This window comes from Aricia agestis, chromosome 20 (genome assembly GCF_905147365.1).
Source record: "Aricia agestis chromosome 20, ilAriAges1.1, whole genome shotgun sequence".
Classification (NCBI taxonomy): Eukaryota; Metazoa; Arthropoda; class Insecta; order Lepidoptera; family Lycaenidae; genus Aricia; species Aricia agestis.
This window is the reverse complement of record NC_056425.1, coordinates 10,632,438-10,660,374: the sequence shown is the minus strand read 5'-3', so window position 1 is coordinate 10,660,374 and position 27,937 is coordinate 10,632,438. Positions and strand designations below refer to the sequence as shown.

The window sequence follows — 27,937 nt, the reverse complement described above, 5'->3', positions numbered from 1 at the left end:
TAATGCCACAGGCCACAGCACAGGCGGTAAACAAAATTTTTGTTCGACATATTTTGACAAAGTTTCTACTTTATGTATATTCTGTTTTGACGTGTGCAACATGTCGGATTTTGGTCAGCTTATTTACTGTATGTACTATTAGCGCCATCTGCCATTGAATATTTATTTTTGATGGTACATAAAATGATAATATTTTAGTTAATAATAATATGCGCTTTTGCCCTTTCAGTAACGGTCAGAGACAATTAATGATTAAACCACATCTAAACTTCTATAACAAACATTTTGACAAAATATTATATTACGTATGGGGCTTTTTTTTAATCTTAATTAATTATTAATATTAGTCTGAAGATGGTGCGATGAGCTGGAGGAGTACCAGCCGGGCAGGCCAACGGTGGCGCTGGAGCGAGATAAGTGGGCCTTTGCCCAGCAGTGGGATAGTATAGGCTAACAAAAAAAAGTATCTGGAGTGCGCCACCTAAAATTGTAAATATTATGTAAGATTTTTTTAAGTCTTCAAATCTCTAAGATTCGACATGTTTATGAAACGATGTCAGAATTGTAATTTATTTCACAAAATTGGAGTTCCAAATTGGTGAGGGTGGATTATGGCTAATTGGCTTATGAGATTAATTACGGTCTGCCTCAAATTGGGGCCTAAAGTTTGACCTCAAGATTAAGGCGTCGGCCAAACCTATACGCGTCAGTAACGCGGGCCGCGAGCGGGACGCGGGACGGGAGCGTCTGCAACGCTATACTAGTGTGCACACCAGCTGCGGGACATACGATGCGAAACCGTAGATTATTCTTGCTCTGCCGACGCGAACGTCCCGCGTTGCAGACGCTCCCGCTTCTCAGTCGCTTTGGTCGCGTAGGTTTGGCCGAAGCTTAATACTTCGATCACAGTTTCCAGGAAATGCTATTGTATTCTATTGTTGTCGCGATCACCGGTGCTCTTATGGGTCTTGAAGAATTAATACAAGAAAATATGCCGACCTACACTCCCGTAGAGAAAATACCCCGTTTTGCATTAAAATGCAAGATCAATGGACTCAGTGACATTAAGCGATCGCTTATCTTTAATTTAACTAATTAAATGATTTGCCTACTTTTCTGTCTTTTTGCTCATTAAATTTAAACTAAGTTAACATTAAATGTTTCTGAGTGCGATGCTGGATGCTGTGAGCTTCGTTCCTTGTTTTCAGTCCATTTACTATCAAACAGCATGCTACAATAAATTAAATAAATATGGTATATATTTATACTGTATAGTATATAGTATTGCGAATTGATATTATACATCCTTACTAATATTATAAATGCGAATGTGTGTCTGTCTGTCTGTTACCCCTTCACGCCCAAACCACTGAACCGATTTTGATTAAATTTGGTTGGAGATAATTTGAGTCCCGGGAACAGACACGGGATACTTTTAATCTCGGCAAAAGGTATGGTTCTCGTGCGATAAACGTATTTTTGAAAAAAATACTTTAACCCTACAACCGTGTTTTTTTACGCCTTCTATATTTTCTCAATAACAATGTTATCTGAATCTGCCCAGTGTGTCACGGGCGTTGTTTCAGTTGCCAAGTGGTATAAAATTATTTAGTATAGACATAACATGTACAGAACCACAGCGATTATGCGGTACTGGGATGAAATAGGGAATATAACTCAAAGGTCGGGGCAGAGGGCGTAGCATATACAGTAAATAAGCCGACATGTAACGCGCGTCATATCATAATATTAGCAGAAACGTTGTCAAACATCGAACTAAACATTTTGTTTACTGTCTGTGCTGATGCTGGCTCTAGCGTAAAAAACCTATGTGAAGTTAGCAACCGAGTTCAAGGTAAATGATTTTTATGTATGTCATTCGATTGTACCCGGAGTGTACCCGATTGTACCGCAATTAAAATCGTTTGTACCTCAATAGGGTAGAAATGGGGGGGTGGTAAAATTTGCTTAGCAACCGACATAAAGATACCGGAATTTCAATGATGCCATCTGGAAGAGTATCGTTTGTACCGGATTGTACCCGTTTTTAAAGTTATTTTTTTTTTTATTTTACGAAAAAAAAACAAAAAAAATATTTATATTCTAAATTTGAAGGTTCTATGTCTGCTAGAAGTGCCTTAGACTTTTGGTGATCGGTCAGTTTGAAGTCAGTCAGTCAGTGACAAAATTAAGAAACTTTAACAAGTTACAGTTCTTAAACTACTGGTGCAACTTGAATAAAATTTTAAATATACCATGTTTATACAATGCTTGCTTAACAACTGAAAATTCAGGCTTATTGGTTAATCCACAACGAAGTTATAGGGGGTCAAAAAGAGCCTGAATTGGTTCGAGAAAAGGATAGTACGGCCGTGCCGCTTTTTTGCTCGACTTGGAGGGGGCACTGCCGTGCCCCCAGATCTGTCAAATCCATACAAACTTATGCCGCGCCTCGCCTCGCCTCGTCGCGTTGCGGTCTGAATTAACCCTTAGGTGTAACGTAGACATAACGGTAAAGAGTCTGTAGAAATTTCTGTTTTAAATTAAGAAATTTTTGAGTTTGAGTTGATTGGGGTCAAGTATGTCGCGTCGCGGCGGTTTAAGCGCGAAGACGTAACAGATAGACAGACATACACACTTTCGCAATTATAATCAAAATTAGGTACAACCGACTAAACTGATTTTGATGAAAACAGGTGTTCCGCCTGCTCGTTTACTAGATAGTTTCTTAGAATATTAAAATACGCAATAAAAGCTGAATAAAATGATATGATGAATAATTACAGGAAATATTTCTTAAATTCAGGACCTTTCTGAAATATTAAAAAAGAAATAACTTAAAAAGATAGTTGAAATCTTGTTATCTTGGATGGAAAACAAAGATATTCAATATATTTAATAGAAAACATGTACATTGTCCTATTGTTTATTCTGAAAGAAAAACTTTCCGTAACTTAAAGTTTATATTGTGAGAATTCGCTATCGCACCCAAGCAATAATATTGTCTATTGTTGAGAACTTAAAGCCTATTTTCATTATCGCACATGTATACGTGACCCTCACATTCCCTTACATTAACTTTACTACAGAGAATAATCTTTTCGACTTTACACGACATACTCATTTTACTGGCATTTTATCTTTTTATATTCTAGTTAAGATTACGTCTGTAGGTTTTACATTTTACATTTAATAAGGAGTACTAAAAAGGTACTACGTATTATTGGTAAAAAAAACCCTATTATAATATTATTATACTTTACTGTATATAAAAATATTTATTATTTTACACTTAGGCTTCTAAGGGTTGATTCAGACCGCGACGTGACGAGGCGAGGCGCGACGAGACGCGACCTTTTGTATGGATTTGACAGATGTCGTCAGCTTGAGACGTCTTGCGAATCTGTCAAATCCATACTAATTTAGAAATGCATCTACGCGTCGCCTTGCGGTCTGAATTGACCCTAAGGGTTGATTCAGACCGCAACGCGATGCGTGGATGCATTTCTATATTTATATGGATTTGACAGATTCGCAAGAGGTCTCACGCAATTGAAATCTGCCAAATCCATACAAATGTATGCCGCGCCGCGCCTCGCCTCGCCTCGTCGCGTTGCGGAATCGACCCTTAACAGACGAATGGCACTGGCCAACGGCAGATAAAACTGCACCCGTAGACGGCTGCAGCCTGCAGTTGTATCTGCCGTTGAGGCTTTAGCAGTGCATTATATCAATCCCATTCAGTTTTCACATCTAACCTATCGAATCTAGAGTGTACAATAATTTTACTAAGCACCTAAGTCTTACAATGGTATAGAAATAAAACTTGTAGGAGCTGTCTTTTAAATGTTGAGTCTAAGGCATTTATACAGTTCACTGTGAAAGTAGCAGCGCTGAAAGAGTAGCTTCTTTTGCATGGGCAAATTTTTGACGGGGCGTTTATTATATGTATCTGTTACGCTCAAAGACCGAAATCGCTCAATGAGCGAAAAAATGGCTCACAACGCGTTGTGGTCACAGTGAAACAGCCACGACGCGAAATTCGCGTCGTGGCTCTAATGAAAACGGCCACGACGCGTTCTGGCAATCACAAAAAGACCATAACGCGAAATTCGTGTCGTGGCTGATGCCTGATATGCTATTCGTTTTTCTTCTTGATTTGTTCTTGATTGATTTATCGTCCATAGGTATGGAAGATTATATTTAAATTACCACGCGTACTACAAAATATTTTTTTTCTACTAAATCATTGCTTAACGTGTTTTTCATTATTATTTGAAAATATCCATAGTTCCATAATATCCGTGCTAATATTATTACTGTCTGCCTGTCTGGCGCAACGTGTTATTGTTTGTTGTTGTTTTTTTTTTTTTTAATATAAGGTAATCTAATCTTAATAAATTATAAAAATTTAGCTTTATTTTTATAATTTTAATATAATACTACTAGTTGATGCCCGCAACTACGTTGCGCCAGACATACAGTAATAATAATATTAGTACGTATGGTATGGACTTATGGATATTTTATAAATAATAATGATAAACACGTTATGCAGTGATTTAGTAAAACAAAAAATATTTTGTAGTACGCGTGGTAATTCAAATATAATCTTCCATACCTATGGACGGTTAATCAATCAAGAACAAATCAAGAAAAACGAATAGCATATATCAGCCACGACAAGAATTTCGCGTTATGGTCTTTTTGTGATTGCCAGAACGCGTCGTGGCCGTTTTCATTGGAGCCATGACGCGAATTTCGCGTCGTGGCTGTTTCACTGTGACCACAACGCGTTGTGAGCCTTTTTTTCGCTCATTGAGCGATTTCGGTATTTGAGCGTAACATATCTATAGTTATATTAATACGCGCGCGAAACACTTTGAAACCCTTTTTGCGAAAAATAAAAATATTGACCCGTTCAGTGCTACGACTTTTTATTAATAAAATTGTTTTGTTATACTCTACTATATTTTGGTTGAGAGAAATATAAGCTCTCTTGCTGTACACAAAACACATTAACTTCTACCCCTGTCTCCCGTTTGTAATCACCAGGCACGCAATCCGACCTAACTACAACTATAAACCTTTCCGTTACGACGTTAGAGCACGACGTGTTTTTCCTTACTTCGAAATCTATATTGTTCTCTCTATAGCGCGGAATGTGGAGAAATACGATCATTGACCTAGCACTTGTCTCTTTCTTTCGCGCTCTTTATGAGTATCGGAAAGTATAGAATAACTAGATACAGCGCGAAGTTTTCTGTAGACCATTTCATAGTGTACCTACAATACTAAGTACATTGTTTTGATAAATCTCGTAGGATTCAGCCTGCGTTTGATTAGAAACCCCAAAAATAACAGTGTTTCTCCACTATCTAATGAATGTTATTATACTTATAAACCCTCCTCTTGAATCACTCTATCTATTAAAGAAAACCGCATCAAAATCCGTTGCGTAGTTTTAAAGATTCAAGGGAACAAAGGGATAAACAAAAAAAGCGACTTTGTTTTATAATATGAAGTGATGATGCAGGTGAGATCGAACTACGCGATACTACGCATCAGCCAAGCGTAGCGCGCCGAACCGATTTTTGATCGGTATAGAGATACTTTGAGTCCTGCCCCTCTAGAATACGCCAACGAGAAAATTTTGTCTACACGTATTCTCGATGTTTGATGGCTTTTCTCTTCATATCTATTGATCCTAACATGACATTCATTTTTCTCGTGTAGATCTGTCGTCAAAATCTAGCGACATAATGTCAAAAAATGATTTTGACATTAAGTCATTATCGACAATATAACTACACACGAGAGTGAGATATCTCGAGATTTTCTCGTTTGCGCATCTTAGGCCGGCTGGGCCAGGACATCAATACTTCCATACTAATAATATAAATGCGAAAGTGTGTCTGTCAGTCTCTCTGTCTGTTTGTTCCTCTTCACGCCCAAACCTCTGAACCGATTTTGCTGAAATTTGGTAGAGATACTTTGGTTAAAAAGGTTTGGTTGTGGAAAGGACAGAGGACACTTTTTATACCGGAAAACGTACAGTTCCCGCGCCGCGCGGTAAACGAATTCCTGCGCAACGGGGTTGACGAACTGGTTTATCAGAAGTACCTACTACCCTAAACTGCGTTAATACTACTGATTTTGATGAAAACAGGTGTTCCGCCTGCTCGTTTACTAGATAGTTTCTTAGAATATTAAAATACGCAATAAAAGCTGAATAAAATGATATGATGAATAATTACAGGAAATATTTCTTAAATTCAGGACCTTTCTGAAATATTAAAAAAGAAATAACTTAAAAAGATAGTTGAAATCTTGTTATCTTGGATGGAAAACAAAGATATTCAATATATTTAATAGAAAACATGTACATTGTCCTATTGTTTATTCTGAAAGAAAAACTTTCCGTAACTTAAAGTTTATATTGTGAGAATTCGCTATCGCACCCAAGCAATAATATTGTCTATTGTTGAGAACTTAAAGCCTATTTTCATTATCGCACATGTATACGTGACCCTCACATTCCCTTACATTAACTTTACTACAGAGAATAATCTTTTCGACTTTACACGACATACTCATTTTACTGGCATTTTATCTTTTTATATTCTAGTTAAGATTACGTCTGTAGGTTTTACATTTTACATTTAATAAGGAGTACTAAAAAGGTACTACGTATTATTGGTAAAAAAAACCCTATTATAATATTATTATACTTTACTGTATATAAAAATATTTATTATTTTACACTTAGGCTTCTAAGGGTTGATTCAGACCGCGACGTGACGAGGCGAGGCGCGACGAGACGCGACCTTTTGTATGGATTTGACAGATGTCGTCAGCTTGAGACGTCTTGCGAATCTGTCAAATCCATACTAATTTAGAAATGCATCTACGCGTCGCCTTGCGGTCTGAATTGACCCTAAGGGTTGATTCAGACCGCAACGCGATGCGTGGATGCATTTCTATATTTATATGGATTTGACAGATTCGCAAGAGGTCTCACGCAATTGAAATCTGCCAAATCCATACAAATGTATGCCGCGCCGCGCCTCGCCTCGCCTCGTCGCGTTGCGGAATCGACCCTTAACAGACGAATGGCACTGGCCAACGGCAGATAAAACTGCACCCGTAGACGGCTGCAGCCTGCAGTTGTATCTGCCGTTGAGGCTTTAGCAGTGCATTATATCAATCCCATTCAGTTTTCACATCTAACCTATCGAATCTAGAGTGTACAATAATTTTACTAAGCACCTAAGTCTTACAATGGTATAGAAATAAAACTTGTAGGAGCTGTCTTTTAAATGTTGAGTCTAAGGCATTTATACAGTTCACTGTGAAAGTAGCAGCGCTGAAAGAGTAGCTTCTTTTGCATGGGCAAATTTTTGACGGGGCGTTTATTATATGTATCTGTTACGCTCAAAGACCGAAATCGCTCAATGAGCGAAAAAATGGCTCACAACGCGTTGTGGTCACAGTGAAACAGCCACGACGCGAAATTCGCGTCGTGGCTCTAATGAAAACGGCCACGACGCGTTCTGGCAATCACAAAAAGACCATAACGCGAAATTCGTGTCGTGGCTGATGCCTGATATGCTATTCGTTTTTCTTCTTGATTTGTTCTTGATTGATTTATCGTCCATAGGTATGGAAGATTATATTTAAATTACCACGCGTACTACAAAATATTTTTTTTCTACTAAATCATTGCTTAACGTGTTTTTCATTATTATTTGAAAATATCCATAGTTCCATAATATCCGTGCTAATATTATTACTGTCTGCCTGTCTGGCGCAACGTGTTATTGTTTGTTGTTGTTTTTTTTTTTTTAATATAAGGTAATCTAATCTTAATAAATTATAAAAATTTAGCTTTATTTTTATAATTTTAATATAATACTACTAGTTGATGCCCGCAACTACGTTGCGCCAGACATACAGTAATAATAATATTAGTACGTATGGTATGGACTTATGGATATTTTATAAATAATAATGATAAACACGTTATGCAGTGATTTAGTAAAACAAAAAATATTTTGTAGTACGCGTGGTAATTCAAATATAATCTTCCATACCTATGGACGGTTAATCAATCAAGAACAAATCAAGAAAAACGAATAGCATATATCAGCCACGACAAGAATTTCGCGTTATGGTCTTTTTGTGATTGCCAGAACGCGTCGTGGCCGTTTTCATTGGAGCCATGACGCGAATTTCGCGTCGTGGCTGTTTCACTGTGACCACAACGCGTTGTGAGCCTTTTTTTCGCTCATTGAGCGATTTCGGTATTTGAGCGTAACATATCTATAGTTATATTAATACGCGCGCGAAACACTTTGAAACCCTTTTTGCGAAAAATAAAAATATTGACCCGTTCAGTGCTACGACTTTTTATTAATAAAATTGTTTTGTTATACTCTACTATATTTTGGTTGAGAGAAATATAAGCTCTCTTGCTGTACACAAAACACATTAACTTCTACCCCTGTCTCCCGTTTGTAATCACCAGGCACGCAATCCGACCTAACTACAACTATAAACCTTTCCGTTACGACGTTAGAGCACGACGTGTTTTTCCTTACTTCGAAATCTATATTGTTCTCTCTATAGCGCGGAATGTGGAGAAATACGATCATTGACCTAGCACTTGTCTCTTTCTTTCGCGCTCTTTATGAGTATCGGAAAGTATAGAATAACTAGATACAGCGCGAAGTTTTCTGTAGACCATTTCATAGTGTACCTACAATACTAAGTACATTGTTTTGATAAATCTCGTAGGATTCAGCCTGCGTTTGATTAGAAACCCCAAAAATAACAGTGTTTCTCCACTATCTAATGAATGTTATTATACTTATAAACCCTCCTCTTGAATCACTCTATCTATTAAAGAAAACCGCATCAAAATCCGTTGCGTAGTTTTAAAGATTCAAGGGAACAAAGGGATAAACAAAAAAAGCGACTTTGTTTTATAATATGAAGTGATGATGCAGGTGAGATCGAACTACGCGATACTACGCATCAGCCAAGCGTAGCGCGCCGAACCGATTTTTGATCGGTATAGAGATACTTTGAGTCCTGCCCCTCTAGAATACGCCAACGAGAAAATTTTGTCTACACGTATTCTCGATGTTTGATGGCTTTTCTCTTCATATCTATTGATCCTAACATGACATTCATTTTTCTCGTGTAGATCTGTCGTCAAAATCTAGCGACATAATGTCAAAAAATGATTTTGACATTAAGTCATTATCGACAATATAACTACACACGAGAGTGAGATATCTCGAGATTTTCTCGTTTGCGCATCTTAGGCCGGCTGGGCCAGGACATCAATACTTCCATACTAATAATATAAATGCGAAAGTGTGTCTGTCAGTCTCTCTGTCTGTTTGTTCCTCTTCACGCCCAAACCTCTGAACCGATTTTGCTGAAATTTGGTAGAGATACTTTGGTTAAAAAGGTTTGGTTGTGGAAAGGACATAGGACACTTTTTATACCGGAAAACGTACAGTTCCCGCGCCGCGCGGTAAACGAATTCCTGCGCAACGGGGTTGACGAACTGGTTTATCAGAAGTACCTACTACCCTGTTCTCTACATTCATCTTAAGAGGAGTCCACACCTCCGTTTTTCCATACAAACGTTTTCCCCTGTTTCCTCCCTGGATAATGCCGGTAGAGTTATGATTTTTTTCCTGAATATCTATGGCCACTATTAGCATGTCCCTATGTTTTCTTTTTTTTCATAATTTTATCATTAAAAAAGATAAGAACGTCCAAAAACCCAAAAAAATGGCCAGATTTTCCTGTGTGTTCAAACACCCAGAAAACAAAACTGGCTAAATTATACAAAAAATATAACACAGCTCAAGCCTTGCTTTAATTCTTAATGAAAAAAGTACTTAAATCGGTTAAGTTTTGGAGAAGGAATCAGCGGACAACAAATCAAAGATTTTCTGTTCTTTTATTAGAACTTTTTCGTGTTGTCTCTATCGCGCTCTGCGGTGGGAGACTTGAGATTGGTGAGACAGCAATACATTTTCAAATAACTATTTTCAATTTCTCTCGCCCCTGGTGTATCCTCTTAATTCTTAATGAATCCGTAAGTAGTTCACTCTCGGATAAATACGAAAATAACATATTGGCACACGAATTTAATACCATCGATAGTGATCTAAATGGTTGGATATTTATAATCGTAAAATGGCAAGAGGGTTTCCCATCGACCGCGATCGCTTTATTTTTATATCCCTTGTATTTTCCTGGTGTTTACTTTATGGAATAGGCCAATGTTAGTTAAAAATAATAGTGAACAGCCTATCTGTTTATCTATATTTAAAATAAAAATGTTGTTAGTCTCGCTCTTATTCGAGAAGTGAGAACGGCTGAACTGTTTCTTTTTACGGAAGAATAGACAAAGTGAAAGTTAGACAATGGAAATCCGCCATTTTGTAGATAAAATCTGTCAGTATGTCGATTCTTTCCCATTTCTACTGTTGTTAAGCTAGGCCTGCATGGAAGGTTCATTGTAGGAGAATAGTGATACGAAGTACACCGGGTCGTGATTTCTTAGGTTTACGCGAGTATCACTCATTATATTACAAGGTTCAAACCTTGAACCTTGTAATATAATACACCGGGTCAACTTATTCATCAGCGTTACGCTTTTGAATGTTTAATTTGGGATGGGGTAAAAATCCTTAGCCCGTGTCCGAAGAAATAAAAAGAAAAGATTGCTAGTCTTTCAGTACGTTTAAAAATCAGAAAAATGTTTGTCAAGACAAACTTTTTTTTGTTTTATTTAGAAGTTTTAGTGTCTGTTTTGCATTCAAGCTTCCATAAAATATCTACCTGCGAAGACATCTACGTAGATCTTCTACATAATATTCAGAGTGTATTCGCATGTAAGCAACTTTACCATCGAGTAAGTACCTAAATCATATAATATTAAATCTAATTTAAATTTTGATAGCCGTATATTATTTCCTTTACACCCCTGCTTTTCCTTGTCACAGAAGGTCGGACGCCGGACGCGGCGGCGCAATTTCCGCAGTCTGTGGCCGGTTTAGCGATCGACTTTATTACCATCGTACGGGGCGATTCTGAAGCGATATCGTGCGAGGATTGACGCGAATCAGGGGCCGTATCACGAAACTGTTTTGAGACTCAAACAATCGAACGGGAATGCCGTGTCCTGCTCTAACAAACGTGAAATGACGTTGTGAGAGCAGGACGCGGCAGTCTCGTTTGATTGTTTGAATCACAAAACGGTTTCCAATTGACAGTAAAATGCTTGTTACCTTTTCAGAGTCGGATTAACTATAACAGTGATACGGGCCCTGTGCTAGCCTAATATAAATAGCAATAACGCCACAGAGCGTTGAGAGCACAGAAATAAAATATCTTGATTTATTTCTGTCGTTAAGAGCTATTTTTTTTTTTATGAAATAAGGGGGCAAACGAGCAAACGGGTCACCTGATGGAAAGCAACTTCCGTCGCCCATGGACACTCGCAGCATCAGAAGAGCTGCATGTGCGTTGCCGGCCTTTTAAGAGGGAATAGGGTAATAGGGGAGGGTAGGGAAGGGAAGGGAATAGGGGAGGGTAGAAAAGGGAATAGGGTAGGGGATTGGGCCTCCGGTAAACTCACTCACTCGGCGAAACACAGCGCAAGCGCTGTTTCACGCAATTCGGATTTATTGGACCATTTTTACGACTTTTCATAGAAAAATGTCAAACAAATGAATTGCTTAGTACGAATCATTATATGAATTGCACGTTAAGAGAAGTTTAAAAATGAATCGTAAATTATTCATTGTATGATTCAAGTAAGCGACCATTTTAGCCCCGCAGTTAACATCGCACGTGAGGCATGCCCGCGACGCTATGACACTTTTCTTTCCAACGCGGGTGGATTTTGACGCATTCAATATTGAATATGCCAAACGAAAGTTGAATAAAAAGATGATGACGAAAATTTAAGATGAAATTGCATAGTAAGGACATAGCTGATTCGACTCACGTCATGTCAATTCCATACATTTTGATCGGCGATTCAATAGAAGAACTAAATTATTAGCGTGATGGCTAGTGGTTTTGATCCGCCAACCATTGTTTTGTCATTTACGTTATGTATTATATACGCTTGAGAGTTGCGAAATTGTGGTAAATGCTTGCAGTTATCTAAGCGATGCTGCAATCTAAAAACTTTTATCATTGAAGGTTCAGGAGTTCTGTTCAGTGCCTTTGGACCAAGAGACACCTTCGTATGAACTTTCTCTTATTTGTAACATATGTTTAAGTTACTAGAAACAACATTTTAACCACTATGCTTGTGTACGCTTTTGTTTTACAGTTCCTTCTCGCGCTCATGTGACACCTTTTATTAATGATGCGAACCTTCTCAAGATGAAGGAGCGCAGGAAACTACACTTTGCGTCACTGCTTTTCGACATCATAATCACTCGTACACCTTCTTATCTATATGAGAAACTCTCTTGGGCCAGTGACTTTAGTAAACGAACCAGAGCCTCCCAGTATCAAATCACAACACCACGGCACAGGACTTCAGCATTCCGTGGCTCGTTTAAGTACGCTGCCTCCCGCTGTTGGAATAATCTTCCGCCTCCTTTTAGGGCGCTGAAATCAAAAAACTCATTCAGTCGTCACTATAGAACTCACCTGCTTAAGACTCAAAAAGAAAATATAATATAACATACCTGAGGTTTATGCACCACGATCTGCAACTAAGGTTATCCAACGGCGCGGGCGGTACGAACTTTCCTTTTCGTTGTGCGTGTTTAGTGATTATGTTTGTCCAGTGTCCACCCATTACTGTTCCAATTTCTCATTCTTGTGTTGTAAATAGTTAATATTAGACCAAACTAGATTTAAAATAACAAATTATAAGCCACGTCACAATCGATAAAATTATCCATGTGTTTTTCCCACAATAGATTATATTATTATGTTATGCCTTTCTTGTCAAACTATTTTTTTTTTTTTTTTTCTTTTGTATTTTAATTGGCAATAATCTTAGTTCTTATGCTTGTACACCTGTCACGTATCTTTATTTATAGTAAGTAATGTTATTTCTTTGTTCTTTCTTTTTTCTGTCTATTATTTTTACTGTTGTAGCTGTTGTAGTCATAATTATTTATTGTTTATCCCTGCATGTTATGTTGTGAAGTCACTCTTTGGCCCCTGCAGAATACCAGTGCAGCAAGCTTGCTTGCTGCGTATAGCTGAGCTGGGGCCAATTTTTGACATCACATAACATATACCTATAATTATAATTGTACATAGCTTAAGTCCTTTTTATTTTTTATTTTCTATTCTGTATATGTTGTGTGTTGGAAAAAATAAACGTATTCTATTCTATTCTATTCTATTCTATTCTATGAGTCTTTTGATAAATTTCAAGGATTTCAAGGATTTCCCTCGATTGCTCATAGATCCCATCATCAGCTCACCACTTTCGTAATTATTTTACAAAATCAAGATTATACCCTATACAATAACACAAGAATTTTGAAAATCGGTCCACAAACAGCGAAATAATCATCAAAAACATCTGCTTCGATGCAAAATATCACGAAAAGCATCAATAATTGGGTCATAATGTGATGACCCATGGCATAATTATGATTTTGATGATGATGATCAAATAAATTGATTTGTTGGCTTATGCTTTCAGTTGTTTAAACGACGCCGAAATCCCCGAACCTGTATCTATAAGGATTGAAAAGTTCTGTTGGGTACCTTCGGATCCAGGGTATAACCTGGTGCGAAATCTTACTTTTTGGTAGCATTTACCTCGGATGCTTCAGAAAAAATTTAAATCACTATATGTTTCCATACAAATTACAAGGAGTCCCCTCGATTCATTCAGAATCCTATCATCAGATCACAAACGGCTGAGTTATCGTTATACATACAAAAAAAATAATATATATATATTATTTTTTTTGTATATATATATATAATATATATATACAAAAAAAAATTATATATATATATATATATATATATATATATATATACAGCCGAACGTATATACGGGAACGGGATACTCAAAAAAAATCTCTGGAAGTCTGTTTGCAGATGTAATTTAATATAAGAATAGAATAAAAAAATATTTCTATTCTATTCTTTTCAATTATTCTAATATTATTTGAGGGAAACACATAGAGGCACCAGTCAATGACATAAAATATAGCTGTGCCTTTTTAGCATCCAAATGTACAGTTGCGGCGAAATTCTTACTCATACAGACAACCTCTAATAAACAAATAAAAATATCTCGCGCAAAGACAAAGCATTAGTTGATCAACATTAAGCAGCTATAATTATTATACTATCTGTTTATAAGGGGCCGTTGCCAAAAGATCGACAGTCATAAAATATATCCAGATAGGAATTTTAAAATATATACAACGTATACAAGTAAACATTCAAAATGGTGTATGATTGAATTCACGAGATGAGATGTGTAAGTTCCGAAATAAAAACCAGTTTAGTGGCCACTGCTCAAGACTTGATGTATCCGCCATATTGTTGCCACGGGTGAGACAATAATTGTGATGTATTAAGGCTCTGTCCCCATCAGATACGGCGCGGCGCCGGCACCGTGTTGCGGCACGACGCCGCCACCATGATACGGTACGGCGCCGCACCGTGTCACGGTGCCGCGAACGGTGCATCCCTATTCTGTCGATATTTGCGCTCGAACGAGAGTGCTTGTCTGGATAATGGATATGGATCGCGAAAAATATATTCTCTTGTTGTTACTAAGACGAAGATTGAAAAAGAATCATTAAATATTTTTTGAAGTCGGTTAAAAAGAAACCGAGGAAATTTTATCTATTATTTATTATAGATAAAATTTTATCTATTATCTATTATTTATTATACATAAAATTTCCTCGGTATACATGACAATATTTGCATTACGCGACTTTGATATGTATTTTCATATTATGCCTCGTTTAAGTTTGGACACAAATTTTGTTCGGAAGTTTCACCAGAATAGGGGCGCGCGGTGCACCGTACACGGCACCGTGTCACGGTGCGGCGCCGTACCGTATCACGGTGGCGGCATCGTGCCGTAACACGGTGGCGGCGCCGTGCCGTGTCTGATGGGGACGCAGCTTAAGTCTGCGTACACATTGGACCAACATTGGGTCAACGGTTTTTTAAAATCCTTTTTAAGGAGTTTTAGTTCTTACCAGGGACTGAATAACCGGAAAATATAGGTCGAGAAATTTAGCGGTATGACGTCATACCTTTAAATTACGGTAACCTTTAAATAACGGTACTGATATATATATCGGTATTGCAAAATTACGGTATCGTTATTTTTTTTAGATATCTAAACCTGTAAAATAAAGGTTTTTTTTCCACCCGGCTACGCCTCCTGCCGAAATATCACGTCAGGGCTCGCAATAATAATTATTATAATATATTCATCTTGTCCATTTACAGTTACCTTACTCAAATTTTTTGAGTCGCATTTATACTTTCTTAAAGGTTACAGTCAAGCAGGACGTTAATTTTAAAACAATACCTAATAATATAGTATTGCCACTCCATTCAAGTGCAGGAAGAGTTTGAAATGAATATTAATTGTACCCTCGATTGTACAATATTTTGATATGACAGTTGCGAATTGGCAACGCCGCACCGGTGCGTAGGTACGTCGTCACCTACCATTATTTCGGTACCGAAATAATTTCGGTTGGGGTAGCAATAAACCGTAAAAATAAAGTTATATTTCATTATTTTGCGGTACCGCAATGGTGAAGTTCAACCGTTTTGACTCAACCTTTAAATCAAAGCAATACCGTAATTTTATACCGGTATATACCCTTTATAACGGTACCGCTTTCAGTCCCTAGTTCTTAGAAACTACGCCACTCCGTTAGACCGTCTACATAATTATCCGACATTATACAATAGGGATGATGACAAGGTCAAAGATTAGCGAATTTCGTTAATAAAATAAAGAAATTTAAAGCATATCTCAAGATGCCACATTCACAACAAAGTGGTAATGCAATTCTCATCATAAAATAATTTTTTAAACAGAATGTGTCCGGAACGCAGTCTAGTAGCTGCTGTACGTATAACGCTGTATGGAATGTCGCTCCCAACAAATGGCCCAGAAGGCGTTAGCCCAATGCGATGGCTCAATGAGTTGGTCCAATATGTACAGCGGGATTAATTATTTATACATCAAACGTGTATCAACCGTCAATCAAATACATTAATTACGTCTTGACTCTTGAGCAATGGCCAGTATACTGGCAATTATTTCGGAACCTAGACATCTCGTCTCGTAAATTGTAATAAAATCCCAACACTGGCGCTTATACTTCGGAATGAATCAACAGTATGGCGTCAAGAGAGCACTGGGCCATACTTGGTTAATAGTTCGAAACACGCCCTCCAAACTCCAAACAAACTATGGCTTTCATTATAATGATGTTTTGTGTCCCGTCTCGTGGTTTCGACAAAGGTCTATATTTGTATTAAGAAAGAAGGCCTGGACAAACGCTGACGACTTAATTATAAGCGGGGATTTAGTTAGTATTAGTTAGTAGACGAAAAACTGTTATAATATTATGCTGTTGTGTAGTAAAAACTTTTTTTAGTTCTTTTATAAGATGACAAAATTACATACAATTATCTTGATCCATATTATGTAAAAGCTATCGTAGTATAGAAGGCTATTATGCAATTAATTTAAATGTAACATAATATTGCCGTTCAATTTTATTCAACAGCACATTATTTTGATAGTGTTATAATTTGTATAAATAACGTCGCAAGGAATTGATATAGAGATTAGAGAATAATGGAAAGATTTTCAATTATTATGAAGTAGAGAGGAAAATTCTTTGTGTTAAAACAATATTATCATTTGTGAGAAGGACGAAGCTCAATTTTGTAGACGATGATAATGCTTCTGTGACAATGTTTGTAAAAACACTATAATATTCGATACTACTAAACGCCTCCGTGGTCTAGTGGTACAGACTGCGGCTCTTGACTCGGAGGTCGTGGGTTCGATTCCCGCGTTGGAAACATGTTATTTCCAAGTTTGGTTAGGACAATGCAGGCTGATCACCTGATTGTCTGACAAGTAAGATGATCCATGCGTCGGATGGGCATGTAAAAAGTCGGTCCTGCGCCTGATCTCTCGCCAGTCGTGTCGGTCTTCCGTCCCACTGGGCTATGAGAGTAAAGGAATAGAGAGTGCTCTTGTGGACTGCACACACACTTGGGCACTATAAAATTACTCCTGCGTAGCTGGCCTGGTTTCAATGAAACCGGCCACCGTCACCGAAATCGGTGTGGGAGCTATTAATATTCGATCACGAATATATCGGGACTCGATTTACACCTAGCGACCCGCCCCGGCGTCGCACGGGTATAAAATATATAGCCACTGAAAAAATTATTAGAATCGATAGCCTATGATCCTTCACGTGGTCTACTTCTTATCTGTGCCAAAATAACATAAAAATTGCTCCAGTAGTTCGCGAGAAAAGCACTTTCAAATAATTTTCCCCCGTTTTTTCCACATTCTCCTAATTAGTCTTAGCGTGATAAAATATAGCCTGTAGCCTTCCTCAATAAATGGGCTATTTAACACTGAAAGAATTTAGTGAAAGAAAACTTTGCTTATTTTTTTGAAATTAAATATCTTAAAAAAAAAGACAAACAACTAGGTACTGGCTTTTCTTGAAAACATGATAAACATTGCCAAAGATATTAAATGCTTTTACAGAAAATAAGAGGGCTGCGAATGATCCTTTGCGCGTTGGCGAAATAAAATAAAATACTTTTCTTTTAAAGATAAAATTAGATAATATAATCAAGAAACAGGAAATTTTACGCAATATTATTTTGTAATATCAAAATATACATTTGGGACTTAATTTATTCCTTTATGTTCATGATTCTTTTTACGAAAACGATAAAAAACTTTACAAAGGCAGCCACAAATAAGGAACTGTGCTATTTTCATTGTGGGATCATAGGATCGAATATTTTATTATTTCTGTATTTGAGTCGTATGTTAAGGACCAGAATAAATGTATTATATTAGAATTAAGATGATATCAAACGAACGTATGAGTAATATACGTTTTTAAAATGAACATTAGTTAGAGTGGTGTGAATTGTGACATCATATTAAATTCCTTAAAAATGTTTATTATAAAGGGCTTAGAACCAACCACGTAGATACTAAATCTATCAGATTTTTTACAGGAGATATATTTTACAACCGAAATTCGAGATTTTGTACTAGATAGCAATAATAAAATTCAAAACGTTCATCACGCAGGTCTTAAAAACAACAATGTACACGAAAACAATAAGAATTTCTTTCAGGAGATACATTTCACAATGAAACTACAAGGTTTTGTGCCACAAAGCAATAATAAGACAAATTTTCGTCACAAAATAGCGAAACGGGACGTTAACATATGGAACTTTCACAATCTTCAACTAATTGCCGCAGACATTGCCTTGACGAGAATAAAATCTAAAACTGATCTCAACATGCATTTCATATTATATCATCCGAGCTATGTAATTTTCTATGGTTTTTCCACCAAAACTTTGAGGTTATGCGTGAATCTATCTATATAAATATAAATGAATTTTCAATTTTGTTACTCTCGCTAAAACTCAAGAACGATTCGGCTAATTTTAGTCTTGAAATATTCCTGTAAAGGTTTATATTAGGAAATGATAGTTCATATCGCCATCTGGTTACCAATATCTAAGGTACTTACCAATGGAAAGTCACAGAACACAATCACTAGTAGGTCACAGGCGTGTAAAATTAGCGCGGCTAGGGCGCGTCGTCGCGGCGAGAGCGAGCGGCGGCGACTGGGCGGCCCCGCCCGCCGCGCGCCGCCCGCCCGCCTTATCACAAATAAAATTTATTTCACGGATAATCGTCCCAGATATGGTGTACATTGAAATTTCATCGCTTTACGTTGTACATGGGGTGACGTAGTTTAGTTTGGACTTATGAGGTATGGACTAATGGTTCTTGATACGAATGTGGTATTGGTAATAATCCATATACTTACTAATAATTATTATAAATGCAAAAGTGTGTGTTTCTGTCTGTCTGTTACCTCTTCACGCCCAATCCCCTATGCCGATTTCACTATTTAGTATGAAGATACATAGTTTGAGTCCCGGGAAAGGATATAGGATACTTTACCCCGGAAAAATGGACGGCTCCCGCGCCATAAACGAATTTTAAAACTAGTCTATTGAGTTGGCAGTGTATTCCAAACCTATAAATAATATTTTTGTATTACCTAGTATTAAACATTAAGTAAATACACTTTTTTTTTACTTAAGTAAGTAGTAACTCGAGTAAGGCCCGATTCGACCAAACTTGAAGTTACACGAGTGTGACTATACTGAGAATAATTTTACTCCTTCAATTTACTCCAGGATATCTTCGTTTGCGTTTTACCAAGTTACTCGAAGAGTATGAAATAAAATGTCAATTATAGTTCACAATGACACTGACCGTGACAGTTGAACCCTGTTGTGCAACTATTCTCAGTTTAATATTTACTCCACCAAAATAGTCCGTGTAAATATTTACTCCCGTGTAATTGCCTCATTCTTGGACTAGAAGTTGGAAAAACGCAAAACCAGCTTACTCTTAGATTAGGAGACAGATATACTCGAGTAAAATTTTACTCCAGTTTGGTCGAATCCGCCCTAAGAATACTATTGGTACTATATAAATTTTTGTATTTGAAATGAAATCTTCTAATCGAACAAATTCAAATAACAGCTAATGATATCATAATCTTAAATAAAAAATAATAAGGGAAAAACCCTTGTATTATGACTACACGCGTGAACGTCCAGACCGATTTTGGTGAAAATTTGAGCAGATATAAAGTAGGTCACTAAGGCCATAGATTACGGTTTATTTCTGAGCTTAGCTATACTTACCTACTATATAACGGGTGTTACGGGTGAATACTGAAGATGTTACAAACAGACGCACTTTCAACAATATTCGATTTGACCAGCTAAACTCAACCTGCGGCCCGCCGGGACGTTTTTTAGAGGCCCGCGTAAACTTCAACCATTTTGAAATTCATGGCCACCAGCAAAATAGTGCAGTGGTTGTGAACGTCGTGAAAATTGCCCACTTTTAAATCGCTAACTTTGAACAACGTTAATTTTTAACACTAAGGGTCAATTCAGACGGCAATGCGAAGAGGTGAGGCGAGACGCGGCGCGGCATAAATTTGTCTGGATTTGACAGATTTCAATTGCGTGAGACGTCTTGCGAATCTGTCAAATCCATATAGAAATACTAATAAAACACAATTTTTCGTGCACTTTTTCCACTAATAAGACACAAATTGTGTTTTATTAGTGTTCAACATGAATTTCCACCAAGAACCAACAGTACAATCAATTACATATAAATTTAGAAACGCATCTACGCGTCGCATTGCGGTCTAAATCAACCCTAGGGTGCGGCCCGCGACACCAAGACCAAAATGTGTCTGGGGCACGTTTAAAAAAAAGGTTGAGTAACATTGGTATATACATGCCATTTTACTGTAGCACTACGGAACCCTGAAAATGTAATATTGTTACAAACGAGATAGGCCCAAGGTCTCGTCCTCGCACAAAGGGACGGGCCACGTTCGCCACGTTCGCACATGTGAGAATTTATTTCAATTGTGATTTTTTTGCGTTCATTTCTTTCTTCGCGATGTATCTTTTTTAAATGTAAAATATATATTAAGATGGTGTTTTTGAAGGGAAAACAGCATCTACGCTTTCACCAAAGCAATTTAAGCAAGGAAAAAATTATATTATTTTTTGATCAACTCAAACTTTTAAAATGGCAGAGACACATTAGACGTCTATTAGACGGTCATGCCCTGGTCAGTCAATTCCATAAATCATGACTTTCGTTTAACTGTTGGTGACTGTTGGAATTAATTTCACATTACACAGTCGTTCCGACTGATTGTCAGTCATACGCAACCATCACAAAGAATACACGTTTTCACGCAAGATAATTATGGACGACTATGACATGACTATACCTATATATGACTGACGCGTGATTGACGAAATGTTAAACGTTTACTCAAAAGTCATGATTGATGGTTGCAGAACATAAAAACCAAAATATCCAGATAACTGTCAATCAATGTCATGCAACCATCAGTCACTGCATTACACGGCAGGTTATTCAAACCTCCCAGTATTGACTGTGGTAAAACTGACAGCAAAACCTACTGTGTAATGGATGCCTACTAATACAGGGTGCAATTAAACCTTCCTGCCAAAATTTGATATACTTATCCTTGTTAAAATTAAAAATACACGTATTTTTTCTTTTATAATCACTCAGTACTAAAATGTTGAGAAATAGCTTCCGAAAGTTATCCTACAATACACTACAATTAATGGACACGATGCGTCGGCCGCGCGTGACGTGCCCCCGCGCGCGCTCCTCCCCCCGCGTCACCTCCACGCATTCCCCCGCGTTGCGAGTTGCGAGACCGTTCTGCAACGATATATAATGGGATAAAATATGTCATTGAAAAAAAATAACACCCAATTTTTTTGGTTAAATGGACTCTCCTAATGATACCTAAGCCCTGGAAATAAATTGGCAGGAAGGTTTAATTGCACCCTGAATGTGAAAGTGTGTCTGTCTTTTTGCGGTTTGGGCATAAGGCAACCAGACAGACAGATGTCTGTCTGGTTGCCTTATGCCCAAACCGCCGAACCGATTTTGCCGTTTGGTATGGGGATACTTTCTATCCAGGAAAAATGTACACTTCCCGCTTTACGCGATAAACGAATTCTAACGCAACGAAGTTGTGGGCGTCATCTAGTAAGAATTTCAGTATTACCTATCAGATATTAACCTAAATTCTAGATATTCTTACAATACACGTTACGTGGTAGAGCTATGCTTCGGCACGAATAGGCCGGCTCGACCGGAGAAATACCACGGGCTCACAGAAAACCGGCGTGAAACAGCGCTTGCGCTGTGTTTCGCCGAGTGAGTGAGTTTACCGGAGGCCCAATTCCCTACCCTTCCCTTCACTATTCCTTTCCTTACCTCCCCTACCCTGTAATCCTATTCCCTCTTAAAAGGCCGGCAACGCAGCTGCAGCTCTTCTGCAGCTTTTCTGCAGCTCTTCTGATGTTGCGTGTGTCCATGGGCGACGGAAGTTGCTTTCCATCAGGTGACCCGTTTGCCCCCTTATTTCATAAAAAAAAATCTTACGATATTATTTCGATATTGTTGAGCATGTAGTTTTTACCAATAATTTTATATTAATATTACAGTAATAATTTAAATGAGCGGAATGATGTGTATAATTTTAATAGGACCTCTGAATGTGATCAATTGTTTTTTTTTTTCGTAAAATATTATTAATTAATATGTATTATTCTGTCGTCTGTAATTATACCTGAATAAATAAATAAATAAATCTTAAACATCACAACACTGTTGGGATTCAAACCAGCTTCGCCAATACCGTGATTTCTCCAAAGATTTGAGCGTTTGAAAACTCGGAAAATATTTAGGTTTTGTTTTAATCTACGAAGAAAATTAATGATTTAATATCTTATATATTATATAAAAATGGATTTTCAAATGTGTTAGTCGCGCTAAAACTCAAAAACGGCTGAACGGATTGGGCTGATTTTAGTCTTAAAATATTCGTAGAAGTTCAGGGAAGGTTTTAAAGTGACACGAAGTTCACCGGGACAGCTAGTAATTAATAAAATACGTATGGCACTCGGGGGACTGCAGACTGTCCTATTGCAACTGTGCCGGTCGGAGTGGGGGAGGTCTAAGGTGTATATGAATTTTGGGCGAAGTGGTGACTTTTGTGACTGTTCACTCTCGCACGACATTCATATGATGCCCGGACAATGATTTATTAAGGACAAACTACGTCATGTTTTATTACAAGGACTATGTTTTATTTTTTGCTTTATTTAAAGATTAATTTTAACTTGGATAACTTGGAATTCATCTCATTTACCTTATGTACAGGCGAAATACAAGGAAAAAACAAGGTCACCCCAGTAGGCACTTTATTTTATGCTCCGGGGTTATTAAGTGTTAACTTTTTTATGGCTGAGTTAATACCTTCAGGTCATGCTGAGCATGTGGTCAGGGCTATAAAGTCAGATTCAGTGACGTCACTGCTTTAGTAACTTTCATGTACTATACTTGGTATAATTTATATTTTGACCTTTTTTATGATGTGACCCCTGGTATAAAAAATATTTCGCAACCTCCCAACCTTTACTTTTTTTATGATGCATTAAGTATAAGTTTATGAAAATATACTTCCCTATTTTATTGTTATTGTTATTGTTTTTTTACTGAAATAGTTCTCTCGACCTCTGATCTATAGACGCTTTGTGACCCCGGGGATCACGATGCCGACAGGTTGAAAAGCACTGCTCTAACCTATGAAAGAAACATAAAAAATGGAACCCCTGCAAAAAGTTAACCCGTAAACAGCTATTTGCATAACAAACATCAAATGCAGCCCCTGAAAGTGAAATAGAAGGATATAGTTTGTTTTGTTGCCTTTTTTTAAGTTGGTACGGACTCCAATTTTACTACTTACGAGTAGGCTTTGCCTAGATAATATAATACATTTTAATAATTAACTAGCTATTTGACCGAGCTTTGCTCGGTATTCGATAAAACACGAATAAAATGACATTTTTTGAAAATGATTCCTAGCTAGATCGATTTATCGCCCCCGAAACCCCCTATATACTAAATTTTATGAAAATCGTTAGAGCCGATTCCGAGATTATATATACAAGAATTGCTCGTTTAAAGATATAAGATTAAGGTCGATACGGGTAAGTGCGTCATACTTTTTTTTAAGTTTACTTTGAACGTAAAAATCAAGTAGTTTAAGGTTTAATTTCTCACTCTCTGTGAAATCAAAATACGATAAGGTTCATAATTGACCGGTAACACAATATTGCCTATTAAGCACTTGTTTTCTCGTCTATATAAATAATTTCTTGTTCTCATCTATATAAATGATTTACCTTATCTTGTTAAAGATAAGCATGAGATAGTACTTTTTGCTGATGACACTTCACTAATTTTTAATGTGAAGAGGCGACAATTTAATTATGACGAGGTAAATAGTGCTCTCTCAAAAATAGTACATTGGTTTAATGCTAATAATTTACTTTTAAACTCTAATAAAACAAAATGTTTAAAATTTATCTTGCCAAATGTTAGGCAAGTACAAACCAATGTACTATTAAATGATGAGAAAATGAATTTAGTAGACACCACCGTATTCCTAGGCATAACGCTTGATTGTAAGTTACAATGGGGTCCACATATTGTGAAACTGGCAGATAAGCTTAGTTCTGCAGCATATGCTGTTAAAAAAATTCGTGAAATCACTGATGTAGAGACCGCGCGATTAGTTTACTTTAGCTACTTTCAAAGCATAATGTCTTACGGCATCCTCTTGTGGGGAAACGCGGCGGACATTAATACAATATTTGTGCTGCAGAAGCGAGCTATTCGTTCTATTTATAAGATGTCGTCTTTGGAATTTCTAAGAGAAAAATTTAAAGAAATAAGAATTCTGACCGTCACATCTCAATATATTTTGGAAAATCTCTTATATGTTAGAAAGAACATAAATATTTTCAAAAAGAAAAGTGATAATCATAATGTAAATACTAGAAATAAGAACAAGTTAGCAATACCAATGTTCAGACTAGCCAAAATAAGCAAATCCTTTAAAGGCCAATGTATACGCCTATACAATAAAATCCCAGAAAATGTTCAAAATCTACCTTTAAACAAATTTAAAAAAGCAGTTAAAGAACGTTTGTGTGCTAAAGCGTATTATAAAGTCAATGATTTCTTCGAGGACAGCACACCTTGGGAATAGGGTGGCTCCGTGCAGGTTACTTTTCTTTTAATTTTGTTACATAGCTGTAAGCCATAACATTGTAATTTTCCATTTAAGAGATTCCATGTAAAAGATGGCCCCGTGCGAGTTTCTTACGCCGGTTCTTCTCGGCGGGGTAGTTCCCGAACCGGTGGTAGGCAACGTAGTTTCTTCGTTCGACTTTCAAAAAGTGTATCATGATACCCATTTTGAATAAAAAGATATTTTATTTTATTTATTTTATTTATATTTTTAAGGTCTTTTATAAAGTGCTGTGGTAGACACCACTTACCCAAGAAAGTGAGGCAAGTGTGACTATATCGTAAGTGTACAATAGATAGTTATTTCAAATTTGAAAATGCAAAGTATATACTACCTGATCATCGGAACTAATCATATGACGACTGTATTACATAATATAGTTTCTGAGGATAGATTAAAGGAGCAAAAGTTATGAGGTGAGTGTGGCATACTACGTTGGAGAGGGGTAAAAAACGGAGGAGATGTAAAAATTATTGAATGAGTTATTTCTTTTATTTTATTGTTAATTTCAAAAATATGATACTTACTTATTTGGGTTACAGAAGCCTGAATAGTGAAGTTGCTAAGTTTTATTTTTAATTACTAAAAAGTAAATAAAATATAAGCAATCAGAAATTACATAATCACTAATATTAGGCCAAATGTTTGTAAACCCTGACTTGGGGCAAGTGTGACATATAGACACACTTGCCTCATGCAAAGTAGGCACACTTCCCCAGCACTAAAATTTTGAGGTCAGATTTTTCTAATGGACAAAAATCTCTTATTTGCAACAATTCCAAGAAAATTACAAAAGAAATAATAAATTTAGTTAGTAAAAAAGCAACTTATCGGTATAGGTACAATTATCAGGTTCTTCAAAATCATTTGCAACCTCTTCACACCCAAACCGCTGAGTTGATTTTGCTAAAATTTTGTATGGAGAATGGAGATACTTTGAGTCCCGGGAAAGGACATAGGATACTTTTTATCCCGGAAAAATGTACGGTTCCCGCGCGATAAACGAATTTTGGCGCAACATCTTGTATTATTATCATCACCTACATCTTCTATTCATGCTATTGATCTATGATACTGGTCATGCTCAAATTACTGTATATATTTCAATTTCATTTACGTTGACAAAGCTGTGTGAAACGTAAAAACTTTATTACGAAACACCTGACCCTTTTAATACAAAGTGTCCAGTTGTATGAAATAAAATCCGATAATTTGTTTGTGTAGCTTTTAGTTTTTAGAGCGACAATAGTTTTTTAACGTCACTGGTTATTTTGTGTAATTATCTTACGTGAAAATTGGATAATCATTTAATTGATATACACCTAGAGACATTTAATGATGATTAAACTTTAATTTAATGAAAGTTTGGCGGATAATGTATGGGGCTTGTGTCAAAATCTGCATATAATTAATAATAATAATAATAATAATATCTATGGACGCTTCACACCACGTCAATCTGGCCCCGTGCTAAGTACCTGAAGGACTTGTGTTACGGGTACCAGACAACGGAAATATATTTAATACTTTTATACTATACATATATTTAAGATTTTTATTACATGATACACATATTTAATACACATCCATGACCCAGGAACTTTGAAAACTTTTTGTTCCGGTGGCGGGATTCGAATCCTATCTATTAATATATTTTCTCCATGTTAATATTCATGTTTTGCGGCAGTTTAGGTCAGTTTAGGTTCAGAGAAGTTGATTCCTAGTCAGATGTGGGACCTACGTAGATTGGTCGTGTTACGTCAAACCATGATGCTTTGTTTTAGCTTCGTGCGTCAAATGGTCAAACCCATTACCCACCCGACCGATCACAGATAACACTGAATTGACATAATATGCCGACCACAATATGACGTAGGTCCGTCAACTGCCTAGAAATCAATTTCCTCGATGGTACATACATTTTTATTTAAATAACAAATTCAATTATACATATATTACTAAATTGGTCTTTATTCAATCACAGTGCGATCAGCGTAGCTAGCAAGGGGTTTCCCAGTCGATTCTTCGGAAGAAAGTAATGGCAGTTTCTTTCCCATGTCTACATATCTTATTCCCGAGCATGGCACCACCCATCGACTTGAGTTTCAGTGGACAAAGACAAGAAACTCTTTCCATAGCAACCATTAAAGCAACGGCAATTATTTTTTTTTGACATTTAGTTTTTTGGTTCTTTTTTTTTAATTATGGCATCTCGGCTATAAAACCATGGCCAGTGTCGAGTAAATGGCGGCAAATTCAAAAAATCGACGTGTAGCAACCTTGTCTATAGCCAGAATTATAGTTTTGATCTACGAAATACGAATAATAAAAACTAAGGAACTTTATTATTCGTAGTTTGTAGATCAAAACTATAATTCCGGCTATAGACAGGGTTGCTATATATATCGATTTTTTGAATTTGCCGCCATTTACTCGACACTGGCCATGGTTTTATAGCCAAGTGCCATAATAAAAATAAAAACAGAATCAAGAAACTAAATGTCAAAAGCGGATCGTCATGCTTGACTTATAGATTTTCAAAAGCGAAAGATATCGAGATAGGAAAGAAACTTTTACTCCAATGTTTTTCCGGTAAAACTGTCAAAATTTAGTTTCTTTCGTTTGTCTACGTGCTTGTGCTAGCTATGCAGGCATAGTAATAGTGTCCTCGATTCATTAATTTTATTTCCATATTCGCAGTATTCTATAATTTAAATCTTTAGTCCCTTACATGCTGTAATAGCAATAAACTGTTTTGTTATTGCTATTTTTTGTACACGGTTAAGAGAAGAAATAAAAATCGTTAAAAATTAAAAAAAAATATTTAATAATTACCTAATACTCATAAAATTAATAAACATACAAAATTTTTAAAACTATTTTAATTA

The 27,937-nt window shown here is 36.7% G+C and overlaps 1 protein-coding gene across 1 annotated transcript in view; it reads right to left on the bottom strand.

Annotated features, from left to right (window-relative positions):
- The window catches only part of LOC121737431, a 176,536-nt gene extending 157,630 nt beyond the window's left edge, over positions 1-18,906 (bottom strand). The window contains exon 1 of the mRNA XM_042129109.1: positions 18,822-18,906. The gene's annotated coding sequence lies outside the window, so the exon portion shown is untranslated. The remainder of the gene's footprint in view (positions 1-18,821) is intronic.
- Between the last annotated feature and the right edge of the window lie 9,031 nt (positions 18,907-27,937).